The following is a 26,365-nucleotide window of genomic DNA, read 5'->3' as shown; positions in this document are numbered from 1 at the left end:
GCAATTAACCCACCTTTTCAAAAGAGCATCGGCAAGTAATCAAATGGGATCATAATGAGAGGGAAGAGACTGCCTATGCTCTTTGGCTTATCCATTATTGAAAGGATCTTTGTAAAGGGCAGCGAGGCTTTAAGGTGAGCCTGCCAACATGCAAAAAGACACTGTACTCCTTTAATAAACCTCTGTCAATCTGACTTTTCATGCAACAGAATGCCTCCACAGGATGTGACCTGGATAATATTAAACAACTCTGCCTCCTTCAGTTTTGCCAAACACAAATAATTAAGGGGAGAAAGCAGCGGTATGTCTAAAGGTAGAAAGAACGGAATAAGAAAAACAAACAAACATAAAAAACAAACAAAAAAAAACAGTGGCGGCAGCAGCAGTCTTGCTGATTTTTAATGCACGCAGATGGCAGTGAAAAATCTGAAAACCCTTGTTAATAACTGTTCCCTTTTCATAACAATTTTCATAAATTGGATCCTGCATGACAAACTGTAGAATTCATTAACAAACGCGCTGCAAGAGCAACGTGATCATAGTCACATGATTGGGAGTTTTGGGACCTAAAGCCCTTAACAGTGAGGATCAACAGCCTTGGGGCAATAAGAGGCTTCCATGCACAAATTACCCTTCTGCTTGGCTTGCAGAGCGAAGTCAAAGCTCAATTAATCCGTGTTAATTAGAGATAAACTTAGTAGATTGAGTCAGTTGCTTTTTTTCCGTGTCTGATAACCCTTGATTTGGGAAAGAGTCAAAAGGGCCGCATCAAAAGTCAGACCTCGATTCATCCCACAGGAAAAGCCTCTCAGAGATGAGAGCTAATCCTATGTTTAAAAGCTATTAAAATTCAAAACTTTGGAGACAAGAGCTCGTGAAAAAGGTAACAAAACTTGGTAATTAAATGTGGGAGGATAAAAATGAAACAGTGACAATATGAGAGGGCTTAATAACGTCTGGGGAACAGAGCACTGTCATTTCATTACATTTGTGACAAGTGAAAAAGAAAAATCAACCAATTTGTCAGTTCATTAGAGAGCGATGTGTTATGTATTAGGAGTTTTATTGTGGTATATTTTTCAGAGTAAAAATGACGCCCACTCTCCCCCTCCATTAAATTCATGCAACATCAACATTAATGCACTTTTATATTGATATTGAAATGATGTTATTGTGCTTTATATCACCACTTAGCAGGTCACAATGCTCTCCGGAGAGGAGTCTATGTTCCTCCTCTATGACTGAGACATTCAGAACAGATATTTAGTCTCACATTAACAGGGGCAAATAGGATGCAAATTGCCAAAAGGATATACTGTAGGAATGTTTCATAAAAGATGCCAAACACTGGATTGTTTGCATCTGATAAAAGTAACCTAGAGCCAGACATAAAAAGACCAACAGAGAGTGCTGCGTCCGATTTTAATTGGCATGTTCAGGCATTTTACATTTTTTCTTTATTTTTCTAAAATTGCCTCAAATAAGTAAATATTTGATTGGTTAAAGACTAGAATTTGGAAACATTTGAGCAAGATCAATAATTAAGCAGGCCGTTCAGTATTTGCTGATACGGGTAAATCATTTTTCCACATATAGGGACGTTGTTGCACAGAGGTTCAGATTAAACTGTAATAGATAAATAATGCAGCAGTATTAGCCTGCAAATTCCCAGCATGCTTCCACACAGACATCTTTATCTTTTGTACAATTAAAAAGCACCTGAAAAGCACAAGAAAAACAAATACAACAAATCCATTCCTACATCAGCAATCAGAGCAAAATTCTTCACTCACTAATCAGAGTAAGTATATTTCTAAATAATAAAACAAGTCTTCTGCTTTCTTAGATCAATATGCTACTATGTAGAATGTAAATAGTATGTGCAATCTAATGTCAGATATTCTTTTACACAAACACTACACATAACATGCAGCTCCCTAAGTTACAAAAGCTATATTGAGTAAAAAAAAAAGAAAATTAATAGGTATATCACAGACCAAAGTTCCTCTCATATGAGCATAAGGCAGGTATTTATATGGTTGAATGCAGGCAATTAATTGTAATAACAAGCCGCTAATGATGAAGACTTCAGTAAAATGTGGATGCATGATGTTACAATGTACAACAAGCACAAGGCATGATTCAGGTTTGACATTTTTCATTGCACATTTCAGGCAGTGCCACAGCCATAAGTCACTGACGCCTAGAGGGATTTTCTTTTTTCCACCTGTTGCCCCCACAGAGAGATTAGCCCACAACAGCAACCCTAAAGCTGTGAGCAATGCTGTTTCTTGCTCAAAGGTACAACAAGCAGTGTGCGTACCGACTTGCCAACAAAAAGACTTGAACCTGGGTGCTGCAGGCGCTAAAGACCTGCTTCCTAAATGATGCCAGACTGCTGCCAGTAACAAGTAACGAAAGGATAAGAGTCAGGCAGAAAATGAAGAAAGAAGCGCCTTTAGACTCTTTCCCTTAATCTTCTCTTTCCTTTAATGACTTCAGCATAAACTTGCATAACCAGCAGAGACTGCCTCAAATTTTTGTCACCGATCTCTTAAATTTTCACTGACCTAGACTGTATTCTCATTCAGCCTAAAGTCTAAAGGGAATTTTTTTAAAGGGTAAGCAGAACCTTGATTGAATTTCCTCCTTTTCTGGCTTTGAACTGAAAAGCCTCATGAGATAAATTGTGTGGACTGATTAAAATGCATCTGCAGCCACCGTTTACAAACTGTGTGGGCTCCTGACAGCCCTTGAGTATTCGCTTCTTGGTCGCCCCCCCACCCCTCCGTGTCTGGACAGCCTGAGTCAGGGGGTGTTTCATCCCTACTGTGACTCAACCACAGGGACAGTTAAAGGTGGTCGGCCCTAACCTCAGTGCTAACCTTTCACCCCTCCACGCCCACACCTCGCCGCCTATATTTACATCTAAACACTTTAATAAAAGCTAAATATGTCACAGAGTCTGTACAGCCTGAGTACAAAACTGAAAACGCTGCATGGTCAAAGAAACAATGCAGCCATATCAAGAGTCAGCCATAATAAAGGAAGACATGTACCGCTGACTCTATAAGTGCCTGTAGCAAAAATTCAGAAACAACAAACAGTATTACAGCAGCATAATGAAAGCATCTTTTTTCCCATCGCCAAAAGTGCATCAGCATAGACCAAGGACTGTGCTGAGAGGATGCATTTCACTACTACACTGCAACCATTTGATAGTCATACTGACAAAAACGACTCCATGTTCATTTAGGGCATCATCATGTCAGATTTTGCACAAGCTTTGCAAACTCATCAAAGCAACTAATGTTGTTATTTGTGCGTGGCATACCTATCAACAAATACTGTCTTCAGTGCATCCACGATAGGCCACCGAGTGCCTATTTTATGCTCAAAAACAGGCAAACAAATGCAGAAATAAAATTTTAAACATTTTTGCAAGGGACAGAAATAATTGATGATGTTAGCTCAAAGGAACGCATGCGGCTCTAACATACCCATAAATCTCTCTGACATCCCAACAGCTTTTCAGAATACGTGGCAGGAAATCTTGTGTAAGTATCTGAAAGACGTCTCTCCATTTTTTTTCAAAATGGAAATGGATTCACATTCGTTGTTGCTTTAAATCTCGCTCACCTGTGCTACTATTTTCTGTGCGTTCTTCCTCTATGTCTCTCTCTTTGTCTGGCCTCTGACCTTGCAGCTCAATGCCATTAAACTCCTTTCAATTGTGTGGCTTGTAGCACCTTGGAAAAGACAACACAGCCTCATGCAGTCCTTGATATTTGCTTGTATGAGTTTCTCTTTATAATCTCAGTTGGCTGCCGGTGTGAGGTATTTGTTGAGAGAAAAAAAAGGTATGGATTTACAGATGCACAATATGATTATTTAGCTTCTCACTGCTATTTCAAACAGTCAGGAGAATGGTAATGGTGTATTGATTAATTCCAGTGGATCTATTGTATGTTCACACGCTATATCTAAATATAAATCATAAACAAACAAGCGGAAAAAAAGGTTCAGAGAATTATGAGGTGTTGATTCATAACAACCTGCACATGTCAGTTTTTAGCCATCATATACATTCAGTGTAGTTTCTACATGCAGTTGTATTTGCTTTATTGCCATTCTGTCTCTTCAGCCTATAAATTCACTACTGTTGTTTCTGTCACATGCATTTACACAATCCATCCTGAAAGAGAGATACATTTCATGCTTCTATCCCCGAGACTATCTATGCTTGTACTCAGGTATTATGAGTTTTTTTTTTTTTTCCTTTATCTGAATTCAGAATCTATTGATAAGTGCTTTAGTATACTATATAGTACAGATTATAAAGCCTGTAAAGACAACCATGAGACTCACTACTAAAGAAGCTCTGATTTAAAGTTCAGTAGAGATTTATCTCAGGTGGAATACTGAAGTATCTGGAAATATGTTGTAGCTGCAGGTTTCTTTATACTGCATACCACTGCTACTGCTATATATTTAGCACACAACACTTATTTAAAATTGGAAAAAGCAGAAAGGCAACATTGCTGCTGATTTAGGGAACAGACATCATATACATAAAGACTCAAAACATTGCCTCAAGACCTCACAGCATGATCACTACCCACGGGATTGCACACAACAGGGCTAATCTGACTGCAGTTGCAGCAAAAAACTGAGCGCTTACAGAGGGTTAATGAATTCTCAGAGGACAAATCAGAGCCGCTGCTTGAGTGATTTGACTGTTTTTATAGCTCGCTGTTATCACCCATTCAATATTGTTCTTTTGTGCGATTGTGCTTCATGCAAGGATCACAAAGCCTTATTGGATTATTGATTAGGTCACGTGATTCTGTTGTTGCAAAACAACAGCCACAAAATGAAATACAAGATACAGCAGGTGGCAGAAGATAATGTCCAAAATGACGGTCCTGCTGATTCTTTTCTGGAATGTCTCAGTCAATATTGCATTTATGGCCCTTCATGCTGTTCACTTTCACTGCAAACACTGTGGGATAGGTTTTCCAAAGCTCTCGCCATGTTTACAATATCACTGAAATTATTTCTCATCAAATCTCCTTATACATACGTGTTTCTATTTTCCTGGGAAAGTAAACGAAGCCAAAGCAATTTTGTCACATTTTACCAGTTGACCATTTATTCCAAACAACAACAACAACCAACCAAAAGTAAAATCTAAGTTATTTTACAGTGTAGTATATGTTAATGTATTCAAAATTCCACAGTCACTAATTGCAAACAAAACACTCCTTCACTTGTGCTATTTTTCCCTTTGCATTGTCATTTTCAATTCATATATACATATATTTTTTGTAAGAACAGAGCTTTCCATTATAATTTTGATCTGCCTATTTTAAATCTACATTTTTTGCAACTGGGGTATCAACCAATCTGTTTCTTTCAGGATTACTAATAGTCAATGAGAGCAATGTAGAAGTAGAGAATTTAAATAAACTCCAACACAAACCTTAATTGCAATGGCTTCATTTGTGTTTTACATATGTTAAACTAAAGAAAATTTTTCAACATTTCCCCTTCTGTATTAACAGACTGTTACCAATCAGATGTGTGCTCAAGATCAGTGTGCGTGTGATTACAGATAAACTACAGAGAGGTGACTGTATCAGAGCCAAAGCAGAACATCTTAAAGTAATTTAGTTTATCTGGAATCAGTTAAGAAAACACAACACCACCGATAATCGGAAAAAGGCTACATATCAGATCCAATAATCAGCCAGGCCGGTAATAAGTTGATCAATATTTCAGACATTTTAATGCAAACGGCAAAGCATGATGGTCACTGAACTGCATGTTCCCATTCTTAGTCTGGTCACCCTTTATTTTAGCATTGTTTAGTCCACTGACATATTTTTATGAGAGCCCACCAATAAATAGTCCAGGATGTATCACCATTGACAAGTTCATTTATTGATGAAAATGTCTGTCAGTGCATGTCTTGTTTTTTTCATGTAAGTGTACACAGTTTAAAGTAGTTGGACTTCTTAATTATCAGCACTGGTATTAGCCACAAAAAATATAGTTAGATGACAGTTGTGACTTAGTCTGAGACATAATTAATTAATAAACAATTATTTGCTCAAATTTGGTCTTTTAAATTACAATTTCTGTGCTTTTCCTTCTGGAATGTTTTTATAGGAGGAGAAGAAGAAGAATTTTTATTACAGCTGTATATTGTGTAAGATTCATCAACTGTCAGCGAAAATTCCAGCGACTTTGGTATTTGATTAATGATTTAAGTTGCTTTTCAAGCAAAAGCTTCTATTATTCTGGGGTTCTAGCTGGTAAAATCTAACAATTTGCTTCTTTTTTCTGTTATACATAAATGTAGATGGATATTTAAGTTGTGAAATGTTCATGCTTTTTTTTGTTGTTTTTTTATCATTGTAATGAACAAAATGCTGATTGAATAATCAAACAAAAATAAACATCTCCACATAATTAGAATAGAATAGTAATAATAAGATTCAGCAACTGAGAGTAAATAAAAAGTTAGTTCAGATGCTGAAGATTAAGGTTCGGTGCTACCCTACTCTGATTTCCCCTCGACTCACATTTAAATGCACCTCTACACGCCCCATTTAGTCAGTGACATACAGTATGTGCAGTATGTATGTCATATATTTAGTAACCTGAGTGCTCCCTGCAGGACAGTAATGACTGACACAGCTCTGATGTTTTTATGATGCTCTGAGTGTATGTTTTGCCTTCAAGTAACAAACCAACCTGCAGCAACAAAACATATCCCTTATCTATATTTAGTTGTATGATTAATTGCCCGACTATGATACTTTCCCATCTCATACTTTTGAATAATTCATGTGGAGATTCATGGGCGGTCTCACTGTATCTTTCACAAACTTTTCATTTGGAACAATGTGGAGAAGGGAAGGGGGTAGGAGTAAATGAAAAGAAAACACCAAAAAACAGAGATCATTGAATTTAAAGAAGAATCTGTCAGAGTTGCTTATCAAAGGCAACAGCCACAGGCTGCATTCAGTCAAACATGTGTGAGTAGGATTGTGTTTGCATTGCCAGTAGGTGCTCAGGTAATGTCACTGCTTAAACAGCGTTGACTTGTGAAAACAGTGCAAAACAATGTAGCTAGAATTTAATCAAAATAAATATGTTCAAGTTTAATTAAATTGCCTTCTCTGTTGCAGATTGCCTCCAGAACAAACACTAAAATAAGATTACCAGACAATTGAAGCAACTTTGGAAATATTCAAGTTCCAACTTTGTAAAAGTGTAGTACTGTTAAAAAAAAAAAAGAAAAAAAAAATCCCGGCCAGATTAAATTGCTTTTGTTTCAAAGAATCTAAGCTCAAGTTTAAAACAAATGGCCTCCCTCAGGTGGCTCTCATCGTTATGGTAAACTGAAACACATTTCCTGCTCCGTAGGTTCCCTTGGGTGTAGGGTGAATGAGGCAGGGGAACACCCTCAGTACTAATGACTAAACCACACTCAGTCCCTCAAGAATCTGGTGATTATAGAAGCAAAAATGACTACAGTTTCCACAGCTAATCCGAAGTAAAAGATGAAATCTGTGACCACCTTTTGTGACAAGCATCAAAAAATTCTCAGAATTGCGAGGTGTCAAAAAGGAGGTGTCTGGAGGTAAACATTTCCTAGCACACCATTAGATAACTAATGTACAAGAAAAACCTCAGGAAAAAAATACAAATTGTGTAATTTTTTTTTAACTCAACGTTCCTAAAGTTATTCACACAATATTAAAGTTAGACATACTTTTGGTCTCATATTCAAAATATATGAAATAAAGATCCAAATGACCTCCACTTTCTCTCACCGTTTCTTTTCATTCACTTTGTTCTGTTTCATGTCTCCTTGAAGTTGCCTTCTTGGTAAAGGAGGAGCTGCGAGAAAACTTTTGGATCCACCCAGGGACTGTGTAGCTCTGCACAGCAGTTTAGCTAACAATAGCCCTGGGTGATTAGTTTAAGCACGAGGAAAGGGGTGGTGTGGGAAGCTAATATTTTAACAGTAGGTCTGCCAAGGCAGTGTGTTCAAGGCAGCTTCACTATGTGAAATGTTTGATGTGTACTTCTACCCCAGAACATTTGCTAAATTTCAATCAAACAAAAACTTCCCCCCAGAAAGTTATTTTTTGTTTACTGCTTTGGTTACAATGCACATCCATAACTGGAATAAGATATGGTTCAAATAAGAAGTTATTATAAATACATACATGGGCAAACAGACTGAAGTAGTCCACTAAATTTCAGATACTAAACAAAGAATTAAATTTGAATGCAACTACACTGGTGCTGAAAGGAAGTTTAAAGCTTGTTTATTACTACTGAGAGCTATCGATGTTTTGTTGTGTAAATAATCTGTTCAGTAAAATAGAACAACAAAGCATGCTTTTATTTATAAGCTAGAGAAGTGATCATGTACCAACATTTCTTCAGCTGAATGAGCTACAGCAAATTATAAAGTGAAAGCACAAAATGGAAGCCAATAAAGTTTAATAGCATTAGAAAATTGGAAATGTATTTTAATGGTTTTTCAAGCAGAATTCTAGTATTGCAAATAAAGGTTGTTCCGTTTTATTAATCGATATGTTGAAAAATTCTTAAGGTGGTCTTAAAACAATAGTCAGGCACCAATATGAACATTGAAAGAGGTTTTGTTTGGGGAATTTTTTACTGCATGGAACAAACAATCATTCAGAGCAAGAAGTTCACGTGAAGCTAATGTAAAGCCTAAACTGTCTGCAAAGTTAGTCTTTTCAGTATAAAATTTATTTTCAGTATTTTGCTGGACAGTGTGTCTTTGCCGAGCTTTAGAGATAAAGAATTCTGTATCACAACTGCTGCTACGTTGAATATGTCCAACTCAGACTTTTGAAGTCTTAGTTGCTTAGGTCAGGCATATGGGTTCTGTAAAGCGCCTTGAGACAATTTGACTGTAATTGGTGCTATATAAATAAAATTGAATTGAATTAGCTTCAAATAAACTTTGGAATACATATTTATGTAACTATGACTGTGGATTTTGTCCAAATCACTTACACTGAAAGGACATTTGGAAAGGCTAGTATAAGCAGGAGGAATGGCTACAGCAAACAAAACCTGTCAGTGCTCATATCAATGCCTGTCTATTGTTTCAATTGACAGAAATGACAAACCAAACTATCCTTTAAGCATGTGAAATGACATCACAGCAGTTCTGAAGGTTTAGTGACCAGCTCAGTGTAGCTGGAGTGTGTCTAAATCCAGCAACATCTGATAGGATGCTACTTTAAGTATTTACAAGGGCTCAGTAAGTCCATTCTAAAATTCTATCAAATGCCAGCATCACTGTAAACACAGTTTTATTAATTTTCAGGGACAAGAGTTGACATTTAGTGTCTCACTTATCATGGATCAGATAAGAGAGGAGGCAAACAGAAGCCAACCCTTTACTGAGCATCTGTGCAGGTCTTTTGAGGAATTTTGACAGCCAAATAAAAAGGTATATTTTTCAAGTTAGAAAGAAATTTTAAGCACTTTGAACATTTAACATGATGTCTTTATACTTGATACATCTGCCAAATAGTGTGCTACTGGTAAAGTCTCGCAGATAAAGACTGGCTGATAGATCTGGCCAGCAGATTAGCCTGCTGATATTAGGCGACTGCAGATATCGATCAAGTTTGATTTTGGCTGATAAGTGACAAGAAAGTGCTCTACAGAACCTGAAATGCTTTTTGATTTTATGCTAGTTAAAAAAAAAGTGAACACACCAACATTTTCTGTTACTAGTAAGTGAGAACCACTTTACATTTATCTAACAGCTAATGGGTTGTGATGATTTGTGGGACTAGATTTGGATACATACACCTAAACAACGCTGTATTTATACAGTAGATGCTTTGAGGATTTTGACTTCCTCACATTAAAAGTTTGTTGTCACCTGGAGACCCGGGGCGGATTTCATCAAGGTTCTGTTTGCTGAAGATAAGCCGAAACCAACTCTACTGCAGACAGACCCTTTTGCAAAGAAATCATTAACATGGCCATTTCTCATGGCACTTCACCGATTTCTCCCATCGTTTTCAGCATCCTGAACACTGACGGTGTCTACTTAACTTAATGACTTTCTTGACTGCTCCCAGGTAAGTGATTGTGAATTGTATAATCTTTTAAGAAGGCTGAAAGATAATGCTTAAGGGAGGGAATGGCTAATAATGTTTTATTATGAAAACAGATTAAATTAATCTTCGGATTTATCAGTTGCTCTATGGACTGCCCCACAAAAATCTTATTATACGAGTCTCACAACACTGCAGTATTACCGAGACACTCTTTCCGTATGCAAATTGCTTTCCGTACTGCATTCCTGCAACAAATACCATATATAAGAATTTATTATTTTTAAGAGTTCACCTTTAGGTTTATATGTCGTTTATGGTGTTTGTGGTTTAGGAATGATTTAAAATCATTGATGTCAAACACTTAGATGGATTCAAAACTGAAGGGTGCAGTTTTTCAGATAAACTGCAGCCAAGGATGGATGGATCTGGAGTACTGAGCTTATCTGCCGTGGCAGCTGTTTCATAAGGCAGCCACACCTTCTAGCCTCTGTCTGGCAAACCTTTGCTAGATCTCAGTCCATCTGCTGGTGTCTGCTGACAGTATCAGCATTCCCAGTACACCCTTGAAATACTTCCACACCTGTTTACTCACCTAAAGATTTAAACACATTGTGCTGTAATAGAGACACACAGGCATATTTCGCCAGTTCACAAATTTCTCTGGCTTGTTTGGCCAAGGTTGTATTTGACAGCAGCTTTAAAGACAGGAACAAATTTAGTGAGCTTTCAAACAGCTCAGAAAAATGCCACTAAGCAATCATAGTGATGAATTTTGCATTTTTTGCTTGAGAATTTTGGGGCCAAGTGACGATGGTGAACATTTTTGAGATGTGCGCAAGTGACTCTTAATGACATAGAAAGTCTCTCTATCTTTATGTGCTTTTGTGTGTCTACATACAACAACATGCTGTAGAACATTAACAATTCATTTCTGTCAGTCACATGGTTTTTTAGCCTCTTGTATTTTGGATATTTGTTTATGGTTCAAACAAGAATTCCAATTAAAAATGATTGTACATAGTATCCAAAATGTATAATATGCAGCAGATTCACAATCCAAAGAAATGTGTCAGTGTCAACATCCCATTGACAGGTCCTAAAGTGAAGTGACAAATTCGGCATCATTCCAAAGGTCAGCAGTCAATAGAAACTATATAATGGCCGGACACAACATACTACATAAAAATGGACTGAAGCAGCAAATTTACAACTTAGCTGATATATAACATGAAAATGTAAAACAGCATCATTATGCCCAGTGAGTAAGTTTAAAAAAAAAAAAAAGGATTTTTAGGCAAGATTTAAAAATGGAAATCAAGCCAACACATGTTGACTCTCCACTACAATAAAGGATTGGACTCACTGTGTTTTTTAAATGTGGATTTAAAAACATCAAAATGACGTAAACAGATCCCACAAGCATCAGAGGACAGAATGGTAACTACTCCAGTCAGGTCCTAGCTTATATGTAATTATTTGCACTCTAAAATAAACTTTAGCATTAATGGGACATTAGTTCAAAAAGCAGGTGTCATGGGAAAACACTTGAGCCGTAGAATTTTGCACTATTTGAAGCTAATGTACAGTTAGTGGTGTTGGTTGAGATTAATTATCATAATGGTGACATGGCTCTTTGAACACTTCCCTGTCTGTGTGTCTTACTCAGCCACTAAATCCATAAATTACACTTCTAGGAATAGATAATTGTCTTTAATGTTATTTGCTTTCACGACTGACCCCCTTTCCAACCGTTCTCATTAAGGTTTCAGTGTGAGTTGCCACAAAGAACTACTGCCAAAAACAACACTACAACACTGTACTTGTTCCAAGGTGCCCCTCAGGGCAAGCTTCTGAGGACACTGTGTCATGACAATAAAAAAAGTCCAGGGGAAAAGGTTACTGGTTCCAATCTGGTGGGGGAAAAGGGAAACATGATGACTATAAGCTAGAGGGCACAACTGTGGCCTAATTATAGTCCAGATGGTCTGAATAGGTAGGACTTCCAACAATTAATTACTGAATGTCCATGTGCTACACATGGTCAGCGTCCCCTAAAAGAATCAGTGAACATATCCTCAGCTCTTCAAAGGATTATCTGACATTGATTGCTTTTGTCTAAACAGTTATGGTTGTAGAGAGATTCATGTTGTTATAAGTCAGGAGCACCTTGATGTTTACATTTAAAACGCAGCTTTTTTGCCTCTATCATGCTAGATTTGTGTCTACAAAGATCGTCCTCTCAAGGGATGCTTCATGATTTTGTTCACAGCAACCACACATCTACCATTTAACTCAACTCTATCACAGATGTTTCTGTGATGACATAAACTTAAAAAAAAAAACAAAAAAACATAATTTCATCCCTTGATCATGACCATACTGTTCAAAATTTAATGTGCACACACAGACTAACTCATTACGTGCCAGAGTTTAGGGGCTCAAGTGCTTTGCCAAAGAAAAATAACATGCCTTTCGGGGAAATTTAAAGGATATGGCGATGATTTAGAATGCAAATTTCTGGCATCCTGTTTATATGAAGAAAGAAAATACAGTTTTGCTCTTCCAAACAGACATCTGACTGGTCAAACGGTGGGAAATTGATGTGTGGCTTTGGCTTAACCACTGGCCACCTTTTTTTTTTTTTGGTGTGACAATTAATCTGATATATATCATGTATGACAAAGCCCATGGGCCCCATTATGCAATCCAAGATATCCAAAGGGCCGTGTGAAGACAACCTATCTTCTTTCGACAGATACGGTACACTCTGTTCTGCTCTAATAAGAGAAGAGAGCTGTCTGTGTCTTTCAAAACAGAGGACTATTTTTACTAGTTGGTGGCATGCTTCAAGTTAGAGAACATAAGGTACATTTTGTACAGATGTGTGGAGTGCAGTGGAGGAGAAGGAAGGGAGGGGGGATTAAAACTAGCCGTAATTAAAGAGGAGCAAGCAAAAGCAGCACAAGGCACAATCACAGAGCTTGTGTGATCACAGAGTCAGAAGTGCAAGATAGGACAACCATCTGTGGATGTAAAAAAGGCAAAACATAAAGGGATTTAACTGTTCAGCGGTGAGCATAACTTGCTTTGATGTGGTACATTTTGTGCAGGGGCTGTGATAAAGTTATTTTAATGACTCATCAGAAGCACAAAGACCTGTTAAGCAGTGCCTCCTGTTCTTGTAGACTGACGGGAGAAGTGGGCATTTGACTTCGTACAGCAGAGGTTATTTTATTTCCTCAGTGGATCTGCTTTTAAGGGGGATGTGTCATTCAGCTTTTGAATACTGTGCTTGCTGGAAATGCCATAGGTATAGAAATATGTGATGTAATTACTGCAGGCTAAAAGGTCCTAGCTTGTGTCATGCCATGCCTCATTAGTCAGTAGCAAATCTCAAGCTTTTCTAGGACAACACATAGCAGAAGCCACAATATCAGGTGACACCTCACCTTGATCCTCATCAAAACTGCATGTGACAGAAGAAAACCGTTAAATTGGGGAAAAAAAGATTTAAAAAAATACAGAGAGCACTTGCTTGTGATGTACAAAGCATTGTAGTGTAACACCTTTAAAAACAATGAATTACAGCATCTGCAGGCTCTGGCATTTTTCCCCCTCATTAATGCATATGAAAGCAATTATGTGAACAAAATGAAGGCATCCTGATGTCTAACACATTAAAGCTTGTTCACACCCCATGGCCTTCACTTTCGTCTTTCCACAGTGATGCTGTGATAATTCACTTTCACCATAAGAGCTCAGTTTTTGCTCAGTCACTCAAACAAGAGTCTTGACTTGACTCATCAAATTCTCAAGGTACAGCCGAAAGCAATTACAGAGTCTCTGGGTGGAAGAGCTATAGCCAAGGCCTTTTTCTTACTCTGCCCCTAATAAAGGCTCACCTTACAAACAAGATGAATCATGCTCTTCTTTTCCCTAAGCCTCAGCACTTTGGTCAAGCCTCTCAGACTAGCATTGTATGCTCATTACACCTCAGCGCTGAAGACAATAATGGCTCAGGTTTGCACACCATTTTAGTGAGAGGAGGATTAAGCCTAGAATACGGTTCAGGTGGAAATTCCATGTATAGGACGCCTCTGCAAAGCTCATGGTTTCTTCCTGAACTTAGATACTCTGGGCTGATTTTAGGTGGAAGTGTGTGTGTTTCCTATCTAAAGGTAATGAGTGATTTTGACACAAAGAATTCAGGTTACAAGGCATTTGTCCATGTTAACTGACAGCTTATGTAGAAAAGACAAATTCATCTCTCATTGCACCAATCTCCCCTGCTACAGCAGCCTATTACTCATTTGCTTCACATGAGCAGATGAGCAATAGGATAATAAGCTGGACAGTATATACAAAAGTTCTGTTCTAAGATGGATGCAGCTCAGTGAGACAACACAGACATATGCAAGCTGTTCTGATTTTCAACAAAGGGCATGTGGCATCATGATGCGTCTGTAAAGTTTGGTGGCACTTGCACAGATTTTACGGGATGACATGGATTTCACACCCATCTGTGTAAGAGTCAAACATAATCATTTGTCTGAGGACAGACACAATCCAAGAGCAGCAGACACAAACTAACCCAAAAAGACAACAAGGGGATAAATCCAAAACCCCACTTTAAATTCAGACTAGACTATATATTTTCCAGTTTACGTATATAAAACATTAAAACTCTAAGTATCCAAATTAGGTTAATTAATATTTCTAGCACCTGACTGAATGCAGATGTGTACAATCTAACAATTAAACAAAAACATACATAAATGGAGCTTGAAAATAAAGTAGATACAATTACATCCATTTTGTGTTTCGGGTTAGGATACTGTCATTCAAGTGTGGTACAATTAACAAAACAACATGCATATCTAATTAAAATGCAAGGTTTATTTAAATTAAGTGTCATGAGCCTGACAGATTTAAAAAAAGTGTTTACTAATCAATTTTTTAATGGAAATCTTAAGTAAAAATGTCTTACCACAGTCACTCAGAGAAAAGCCTACTGATACTGATATGCTGCAGACAAAGCAAACCAAGCCAAAAAACTGTCCTTCAGAAAGCAGAATCCTCGTCGTCATCTTGTACGTTTCTCTGTCTCAAAGAAAAAAGACATCTGTCCAAAGCTGCTGGAAAATATAGCTGACTAGCAGGACGTTGTCTTTAGATAGAGGAAATAAATCTTTATATTGGTTATTCAGTTTTCTTGCAGTTTCAGGGTGAACAAAACGGTTAAACTTTGCGAACACTACCTAATACATGCAGACAACACAGACAAAGAAGATTCAATAGGTCTGTTTGTCTGCTAATGCAGTAGGAGGCTGCTGGCTAGTTACCTAGTCTGGTTAATTAACCCCCAGGGAGTTAGAGAGAGCAGAGGCTCCGATCTCGATGGGCCTACTGGGCTCAATCAAGACCACAAACTGAACATTGTATATGGCATAAAAGTGTTGTAGTAAACACATTCTCTTCCCTCTGCCAAACCCTGGGGAGCTCTTAATCAAACCACAGTGCACACATGATGGTGCCTCCACACAAAATCAAGACAAGATTGGAGAGAAAAGGCCTAAAAGTATGTGAGCTCACAGGCCCTTGGTCTTGTATCTGAACTCCTTTGTGACATTTTAGCTCTGCTGCTCCCTGATGAGAATGTTTTGGCAAATGATGGGAAGAAATCATAACATTTTGTGGGGAATTCTGCTTGGTCTTTAATTATGTGCTTCACACCTTGCATGGTATTGTTAGCTAGCATAATGCAATTAGGGCAGTTTCACTGATCTATGTTTTGCCATTCAACACAGACTGTGATCATTAGCAATCTGTTGTAATGTAACTGTTCTCCCATTTCGATCTAATGTTACAGAAATTACGAGCATAATCTGTCCAAATGGCATTTTCATCTCTCTGTCGTTGCTGAAAAAAGTTGTTCCTTCTTTGTAATCCACAGTTACATGAAGGGAACATTAACTTCTATTAACTGTTTACACTATCTGTGTATTACTACTATGAAGACATTATAATGATAATGGCAGTTGAGCAATTTAAGCTTGATTGAAAAGAAAAGGTAAGACTGAAGTTAAGTAATTGTGTATTAAAAGACATTTTGATGGTGTCTTGTGTATCTGTGTGATTTATAGCTACTTTAAAGAGGGTTTTGTGATGAGACATAACATTTTGAATCTTTCTTCAAGCATATATTCTGTCCCAAAAGACAAGTAAGAGCAAACTAAAATTACAAAGAAGGATACATTTTATTTTTGGATTGTAACTGGCAGTGAACTAAAATGGAAAAGGCAGGCAGAGAAACACAGTAAAGGTTCCAATCATATCACCAGGGCTGGACATTTATCATCCATCGAGGCCTTCTTGTAAATCACGACAAGGTCTTGCCCCCAAATTACCCAGGACACAGTCAGAAAATAAATAATTAAAAGCCAATTTTCTGATGTGAGGTTCCTGAATGATAAATGATGAGGCTTGGATGGCGAATGTGAACGGCTGAGTTCTTAAGTCCTTCAACGCTTGGAGGAGGGAGGTGAAGGATAGTGTGGTGGTGTGGGTTCATACAAGCTAAGTGACCAGACTGAATGGAAAAAAGGATCAAACAACAGCTGCCATTAAAATTCAACACTGCATTTATTTACTATTATTTCATGTTTTGACAGACATAGTCAAATTAAGATTACATCTTCATTAAATTGTGTTTAAAAAGAGTTTTATGTGCATAACTAAAGTAATTGGGCTCTGACCACCATATGGAAGTGACCTGCAGCTCAATACTGCACCTGAGTGTCTCCTGCGTCCACACAGAGGGAAGTCTGGAGCTGCTGTTGCTCGGCTCACGTACCCCTTATGTTGTGCTATGTTGGCATGGCTTCAGCTGGCCATGGCCTAAGATTCTGACCGACGCCTAAGGCCTTTGTCAATGCAGAGTACGCCAAGCACTTGGGAAGTTAAAACTTGGCAAGTCAGCTCAGGTGTCTGGACTCCTGAGGACTAGAGGAATATTTGCATTTGGAACAGCAGTGTTCTTGCTGACACCAGAAGCTCAGCTGAGCTCTGATGATTACACAAGTGTATCCTACTGTACTGTGATGAAATAATCTTAAATCAAAGGTCAACAAAAAGGCTACTTTTTTGGGGGGGGGGTGCTTGATTTCGAGTGACATGATTTAACAATTTTTTTTTCTAATTTGAATAGATATAAAAACAGAAAATTAAATTGTATATTGATCAGACCACCTCTTCATTTTTCTTATTTAAGGTTACATAAAGTATAACAGATATTGAAACATAGATGATGTTTTTCCATTTTTAACTATGAGGATCTGATGTTTGCCGCAACATCAGCTCGGCTAGGCCGACCAAACGCTACTGCTAGGATTTCCAAGTAAACCTGGGCTAATTTTGTACACATGAACAGTGGCCGAAAGCCCTTAACTGCCACAGAAGTCTCTGCCACGGTGATTGCTAACTAAACCCTGACAATGCTCTCAGCCACAGAAACAACAAAAAAACCTTCACCCTTCCACAACAATCAAAATACAAACACAACTGAAATAACAATCACAAAACTATTGATTTAACAATCAGGATGAGAACATTACCATTCCCAAAGTTCTCTGTGATTACCTACATGATGCTTATAGTTAGAGTGACCACCTCTTCGAGTCTCGGCAGTATCAAATACATAAATGAGCTGCAGTCACCTTATGAGAGGCTCCACCTGGTGGTGCAATCAGGTACTACAGCAAATGTAAAATACATTTTCAGACATACATGATGTCTTATCTGTTGATATATTTTTAATTGGTAAAATTATTAAATTAATGGCAATTAATCAGTTAAAGATTATTCCTTAACATCCTCAATTAGGTATCTATGAGGACTCTGAAGCAACATGATCCAATTATGAAACATTAACTTCAGACAAACTGGCTGCAACAAATATTGCATATCAGCTCTCAGAACGACTTCAATTTTCCAGAAGTAATCACATCAAAATGTTGCAGATGACTCCAGACACTAATCAGCCTGCCATCTTGGGAGTGGAGCTGTTCAGCGCTGAGATGACCTGCTGGTCTTCCCACCTCTGAAAACACCACAAGAGATTTAAAAATAGGAATTATTTGGATAAACTACACACATATTCAAAATCTAAATGGCTAGCTTTCCGCTTAAAAAGTCTAATCTTAATTAAATGACACAATAGCAGACATAACAGCTTTGAGCCTCACTAAAAACCTCACACATTACTGCTTGATGGCTTGAAAAGCATTCAGGGATAGTTGGCACATAATTCTGCCCCCAAAAGTGTCCTCGACAAAATGGGCAAAGTAAGAACACTTCCTGGTATTTGACTTGAACAATACTTGGGCTGTGTGCGTTACTTGTGTCTATAATTGTCTAGTATGCTTATCCTCCAGTATTGCTAACTGATAATGACTTACTTTTAATTTTAAAAATTGAAAGGGAACTACTGGTGCAATATCAGCGGTATTTACTGTGCTTATATTATGCACATGTCCAATCGTATTTAGCATTTTACTGCACACACAACCAATGGCAAAAGAATTCAATATCTTACCGAACAATAACATGAGAACTAGGCATTGAAGAGTCAACTAACCTGTGGTTAGAAGACGGCGTCTCAGCCACAGTTACAGTCGCAGATAATGGCTTCTTTTTTTTCAACAGAACAAAGGGGGCAGTGAGCATTAATCAAAGTCTTATGATGTGTTGAACCGTCAGGCTTCCCCAACCTCCTCCCTCTGCAAACATTGTGGATCTTTAATAATGTGACTCTATTCCCTCCTTTGCTCCTGCAGCCAAGAGTCACAATTCTTTCAGCCACAGGGGGCTGTGCTACTTCAGTGTGAACAAATGTCATTTTTGGGTATTTGCTAAAATAAATGATGCTGTTTTTTCTTGGGAGAACAGTCGCTGAAAACATGGACTGATATGCTGTGGTGCACTCAATACCAGTCTCTGAAGTGAACGATAATCACGTCGACACGTTCTACCTTTTCCAGGGTGTCTTGACAGGCAAAAATTGATGCTTATATTTCCACGTGCCTTTCTTAGAATGGGGACAGTGCCTGCCAAGCATGACAACTTTAATCTCTGATGGATATTTGCAGTAACTATTGGTTAAAGCATCCACTTGGGTTCCCGTCTTTAGAATTTCTATTTGTGCAATATGTTTTTGTCCGACCTCAGAATCTTTTTTATTTACTTCTCAAGCACACCAGGAGAAGATCCCAGAAGTGCTGCTATTTTGTTGTGTTTTCACAACTCCCTATACATAATGCATCTAACCTCAGAACTGAAACTTACATAACCCTTTTTTGACATGGCATTCGCACAAGCAAAAATGATTTGTGTCTAATATGTATTGGCAAATTTTTCCTGTGAGACATTAAAAAGTACAGTGTTGAAACAATTTTACCTCCTGGGACAATAAATGCTACCTATGGAACTATCTGTGCAGCACAGTATGAAACTAGGTGTTATCTAGTTCAGTGGAGGCAGTATCTACATAGTAAATGTATTTTGAATCTAAAAGATTCAGCAGACTGCTTATCAAACCATTCCATATTATATGTGTGATAGTTCTCACTATGACTCATATCAGATATTAAATTAGTCCCCAGTTACTTCAAGGGCAAAACCCACTATGTTTGGTTGCAACACAGAAGAAATTACCCACCTATTTCACATCTATTAAATTAAAGACAATAACAACAGAAAAATCCAATGTTCAGGTTGTTATTTAGATTCATAGTGAGTACACAGACTAGGTTTCATGTAATCACAATGTGGCTGGCATTGAGGCTGCAGAGGTGTTTGTGGCTGCAACTCCTTCGTGACACAAAACAAAACAAACAAAACAAACAGTCCTGTCTTAATATAAAAACATCATGCCTATGAAGGAACAAAGTGTGATCATGTTTGTATGTATAGCTAGGCTTCTCAGCCTTTCTGAATGTGGAAACCTTCAAGCTAGTAAAGAGTGGTCTCACACATTTATTAGTCACTTAATTCTGTTTCAATGGTAGAATGATTTATTTGTTAGCTCAGTGTTTTTGCAAGTTTGCACCTGCTACGATGAATGTGTCAGAACCTCCAACAGCATCAAGATGAGAAGGGAAAGAAAGTGAACGTTGAAGAAACAGAGGGAGACAGCACTGGTGTGGGCGAGGAAGAAAGAGGCAGCGCACATTTACGGACAGAAGGAGAGAAGTGTGAAACTGAAAGTCAAGTTTATTTAGACATCTATTCATGCAGTCTTTTCTTTTTTGGGTAGCTGACAGCAGAGAAATGCTTCGTACGAGTATGTGGTCAGGACAAACAGTAAGGTTTTCTCTGCTGATAGACAGAGGGTGGATACTCACATCTGATGCTCAGCAACAACTATGAGAGGATGCTGAATACTCGGCTGCTGCAGAGTCCATTTCATGGCAGGAGCATTAAGAGGTCTATCTTTTAGAGTCTTTACATGGGCATAAGCATCCTAGTTATGAGAGTTACATCTGTTTTGATCATATTCAGAAAGAAGAACAATAAAATCTGGTTTTTCCTATCTACTATACAATGCATGACAAATATCACAGTTACTGCATGCTATTTGTGCAGGCATCTGTGATGTATACAAACCAGCAATTTAGTAATAACTATCTGACATTCCTGTTACTTTAGAATAATCTGACTGCAGCTATTGACCTGATTTCTTTCTGATTCCTGTAAACTGTCTACTTCAACTACCTGAGCAAGCTAGCATTTTGGCACGTTCTCCTGTGTAAAGTACAAGTTATGTCAAACTCGTAAGACAAAATTCTGTTTCTTCATCACTCCAACAGTGAGATGCTTTGACTGCCTCTGTGCTTCTGTTTAGTCAACCGGCTGAAGCTGCACCTGGACAAAATGCAAATCTGTAACAGCATCATATTTTCTTTTGGAGAACTCCAACTAGCATGTTCAGGTTTCTCCAAGCCGAAATAAGAGCTTATCAATTTAGGACAAGTGCAAACACAAGAAACAACATACCTTTAAAACCTGATCATGACTAGGATGCTTATGTCCATGCAAACATACTTCATGCTGACTATTTGTCTGACAAAAAAACATTACATTAAAATATGCAGAAGAAGATTAAAGATAGAAGCAGAAGACTAAACAAATAAAATCAGAAGGTCTTTCAGACAGTGCAGACCTCCATCAAGACCAATGTTCCATTTCGTATTGTTTTAAGAAAGCAATCTGCATCCACATCACATTTTGATGGGTTCTTAATTTGTCCATGCTCCACCTTGTCACAGAGTTTCATTAAATCCGGCTTAGGATTTTTTGCATCGTCTTACTGACAAATACATAAACAACCAAATGGCAATTAAATGTTGACCTTGTTTGTAAAGGAAATACATAGATATCACAAGAAACAACTGAAGAACAAATGATGAAAATTTAAATTCTCTAGGTGAACAGCAGTCTACAAAGGTACATTTTTTAGCATCCTTTTTTCAGAACTTCTGGGAGGCATCTCCAACAGTTTTTGTTTTGTATTTAACCACAGTTAAAATAGGACTTACAGAAGACTAGGGGGACTTTAATTTCCTGTAGTCAGTAAACAGTTGTCACTACCTTAAAAGTGCAAGACTGAAAAATGCTTTCCTAAATTCACCCATGGAGCTTCATGAGCTAAAATTAGATGAATCTCAAAACAGATTTGTCACATTTCATAAAGCCAGACACAGTTCAAAAGCCAAACACTGAAAAAATTGAGGTTGTTTTTTAACAATGCGTAATTGTAGCTAGAGGCCACACCAAGAAAAGAATAACATACAACACTATCTACAAGTCCATGTCATAAGAATTTAGACTCTTTTTAGCCTCCACAAAAACTCACGGGAGCATTTGTGACAATGACTTAAGATTCTGCTGTAACAGTTTGTCATCTAAAAATCCAATGTATATGGTATAAAATAAAGTAGACCGAATCCTCATAAATCCTACGTTAAACACATGCAAAGGAAAATCCTGAAAATCATACAAGCTCCCAAAACTAACATGAGACAGGGTTCACTGCAGATTTTACAGTAGCTCACTGAGGAAAATCCCATTTCATCTCCAACAGTGGAAACTCTGACTAACATCAGACATCAATCAGTCACTGATCAACATTGCCTTTATACGTGGTATTGTGTTACACACACACAGCCAGACACAAAAACTGATAAATGTGAGTGCAGTGAAATGTACGTCAGAGTACCAATTTTAGTACTCTTCCATCCTCGCTTTGGAGTACCGTGGCTTAGTTATTATGTTTCACACAGTCAGATTGAAGAGTGCATCTCTGCATGCCAAACTGTCATTTCCGGGTGGATGTTTCTCACAAGCTGCAGGTAAAAAGGACTTTCTTCCGCTCTGTGACACCCTGTCCCCTATACAATATAACACCTCTATCCATCTGTAAAAACAACAACAAAAAAACCTGTGTGATTTTCAACAGCCACCTGTCTTACAACACAGTAGTTGCTGTTCAGGCCTGAAGATTTGCTCTTGAGAACACAGTGGATCACACCTCCTTTCATCAGCTCAACGTCAATGCTTTTGTCACCTTCAGGTAAGAACACTGTAACTCTTGCATTTTTTTCATCTTTTCATTGATTTTTTTTTCTTTTTTTTTTTTTAGTAGACCACCGATTTCCATTACAAACCAGTCAATTTATTTGCTGAAATAAACAATAAATCTCTAAGCCTTCATGTTCCTAAGATGTTTTTTTTTTTTTTTTTGTTACAGTGACACAGGTCAGTTAGAACAACCAAGTCTTTCTACTTCCGGAAGTGTCCAAAAGGGCACATGCACACAGATGCCTGAACTTGTATAATTACGCACTCAGACCTTACACCTGCAAAGACCTATCAGCACTGTAAACTCCCCTTTCTCCTCTTAACAGGTTTGGGATCATAACATACTGTAATAGAAACCCAGATAAAATGAGCCTCACTTTGACTGTCTTAGTGGCCCTGCTGAATGTGATTCCATCCGCTGTGGCAGGGAACATTGTGCCATATTCACTCCTAGAGATGAGATTAGATTGGCACTGAAAGATGTACTCATCCAGCCGCGACCCTTCTCAATATGTCACTGCTACACAGGGGAAAGTAAAAAACCTTGAAATGTTAAGGGCTTTTGTTGTGAAAGCTCATCCCAAGAAGCCTTCCCATTACTTTATACTGAGAGAGAATTCAAAAGTAAGGCATGGGATGCTTTTCCATATTGAACCGGGAGACGATTCAGTAAATGAGTCAATGCCCAGTCAGCTAAATAAGATTTCATGATTTAGAGAGAGGTATAGTTGATGTACACATTTTGAACTTCTGTTATGCTGTTCTGCATAAAGCAAAATAAAACAAAACAACAAAAACTAAAAAAAAAGATGAATATGGCCAACTATAAGGTACGACGTATAAGCTTTAAATAGAAATGCAAATTTGCTGTGAAATGTGAAATGAATGATTACTGCTGCATCACAGTCAGTGTACCAACACTCTGGATAACACAAGAGGGTTTAGAGCTTCAGATTTGACTGTGATTGACTGTAAACTATGCATTGTATGTATAATGATGTTATGATCTAGAGTAATACCCCCAACATATGTTATATTGAGACACCAGGTCCTTGTTCACCCATGCATGAAGCAGCTGTATGAGATAGATCAGATGACTTCATTGTCTGTCAGAAAGTAACAGAAAGGTATCTTTGCCAGGTCTTGACAATAAAACAATAATAATAATAACAATAATAATAATAATAATAATAATAAAAAAAACACATTCAAAAAAAGGCACACACAATCACATGATGAATGGGAATAAAAACTGCTACAAATACAACCGCAATACTTGAGTTTCATAAGTTGTATTATTTTAACACATGAGAGACGACAAAAAGTTTTGTTTCAAAAGAAGAAATACACCATTTAAGAAACTACTGGTCTGCATGTAGTTGAAGCCCAGGGTTGACATTAGCTATAATTTAAATACTAGGTCATATTTATATTTCTTCATCTGGGAAATGGTTAATTATTTAGACACAATCAGGGAATGACAAGATGCACACTGCATACATGATATACTGTATAGATCTATTGGAAATTAATTCACTTTTTCCTGTTAGTGAGCACTGTGTGGTTTCTCATTAAATCAGCAAGTCTACTTCATTAAATGTTTTATGACTGACTGTGGAAGCAGAAAAAAACAACAAAATATTACCAACTGTGATAACAAAGTATTATAAAAACATCATGTTCAGGTGCTGTTAGCACTCAGTGGCATTTATGTGATTAGTAGACGTTGAAATTATCAGCTCTGCCCACTGCCTGAGAGTCGCGCCCTGCCTTAAAGATCTTTCCCATTCAATTTAACGGCATGTTGCCCTCGTCCTCCTTAAGTATTTGCCAGTGCTGTTCCGAGGCAGTGCATCACTTCTGCTTTCTCATTGGACAGGACACTCTACAGTCCTAGCTGAAGATGGGTGACCATTACCTCCCACCCAACTCTGCCGCTTCACTTAGCTCAGATTTAATTAACTCCAACCAGCCTTACTCCTGAAGTGATGGCTGCAAAGAACTGCCCATTGGGGGTTTCTGATGGAGAAGTGGACAGGAATACAAACTAGGACTTAAAGCTGAAGGAAAAACTGAATCACAAGCTGGTGGTCATGATGCCACGGCTAGTGAAATGCATGGAAAGCAATGCCAGGATTATTTTCTGTGCTATGGGCCAAGGCCTTTCCCTTCACACCCAAGCCTTTATTCCACTGACATCCCTAACCTCCCTCCACCCATCTCCATGTCAGATTTTTCACTCCTGTGCTTAATTAGGCCCTACAGTTAAACAATGCTCTTAGCTTGTGAGGGTCTTACTTTACCAGCGCTAAGAAAGAGAGCAGCAGAGGAAAGAGGGGAAGACTCCAATTCAACTCACATAAAAATATATGGGGAAAAAAACCCAACAACAAAAAAAAAACCCCAATTCTGCTTACATGTCATAAATCACCTTTGACTCTGTGGCTCCCCTTGTGGGTAGAAACCAGCTGACAACACATGCAGACACTAGTGTTGATAATACATATAATACGTATTTGACACAGCAGGGTGGTCCGACGTCCTATTTAAAGGCATATAAGAATGGCATCTCCATTTAAAATGACTCTGCTGTTGGTTTGTTCTGGCCTACGTTTTTCCTGGATACCAAGTGATCCATGAGGACTCCTCCACAACAGTGTCAGCAGCACTTGACAAATGTGCTAGTCCTGCAAAATGCTTGTACAAGCACAAACATATCTGGACTATTTATCTTCCTGCTGGAAAATTTATCAGAATATGAAAGCATATCAACCGCATCCATTTTGCTTGGAATCAAATCTGACAATAACAGGCAGACATTGGGCAGATGATAGATGGCAAAACCTAGAAGAAAACAGAAAATGGCAATTTCACACTAAAATTATTTCATGTTTAATATCCGGATGGTTTCCTCCCAGCTATTCACATTTCAGTTGTGAAGATGCAATTCTGAAGTTTGATGTGCCTTGAAACAACTGTGGTCAGAGATACATCACTGACTCAAACTTAGTAGAAAATATTATGCCCTATGCAGCACCTTTTGTTAAACCTCAAATACATCAACTGCACCATACAAACATATCTGCTATTCTCTGGCGTTTTATGTATGGACAGCTGTAAATGTATGAGAGTTTCCTGCGGGTGTTATGCAGTTCTTCCTACCCTTGAAATGTGAGGGTGTCTGACTAAGTGAGATTGTTGGACCTGTCCTGGTCTTGACCTGCTGCCCTGCTTGTACTGTACTTGGAGGAAGATAAACTTGCTCTTTATGACCCTGAATAAGTTTATTCAAGCCTGGAAATAAAAATAAATAAATGAATAAAAGCAGTGAACACAGTTGATCTGAAAGACAGTGTGATGTTATGTTCCATTGCGCATATATTGAAACTGTTATTATTCTTGATGGGATTCAAAGAGTGAATTTAATTTTGCCATCAATGAGATCTTTTCTGACCTGTAACATAGCATGACCACAATATATAATATTCAGTACCATTGTTGGTCATTACTTACGTTCAAGATTTTGGCAAATTTGTGCAGCAGCTATAAAGCTTGAGCAATGCACTAGTTTTATTAGCTTAGCAAAAACAATGAAA

General features: G+C 37.9%; 1 protein-coding gene across 6 annotated transcripts in view; it reads right to left on the bottom strand.

Annotated features, from left to right (window-relative positions):
- The window catches only part of lingo2 (leucine rich repeat and Ig domain containing 2), a 210,996-nt gene that overhangs the window by 10,934 nt on the left and 173,697 nt on the right, over window positions 1-26,365 (bottom strand). The window contains exon 1 of one of the 6 annotated variants that reach the window (XM_055016829.1): window positions 15,121-15,353. The exons of the other annotated variants lie outside the window; for them this stretch is intronic. The gene's annotated coding sequence lies outside the window, so the exon portion shown is untranslated. Of the gene's footprint in view, window positions 1-15,120; window positions 15,354-26,365 lie in introns of those variants that run through there. 6 annotated transcript variants of the gene reach the window in all.

This window comes from Amphiprion ocellaris, chromosome 13 (genome assembly GCF_022539595.1).
Source record: "Amphiprion ocellaris isolate individual 3 ecotype Okinawa chromosome 13, ASM2253959v1, whole genome shotgun sequence".
NCBI lineage: Eukaryota > Metazoa > Chordata > Actinopteri > Pomacentridae > Amphiprion > Amphiprion ocellaris.
This window is presented reverse-complemented; position numbering and strand designations above follow the sequence as displayed.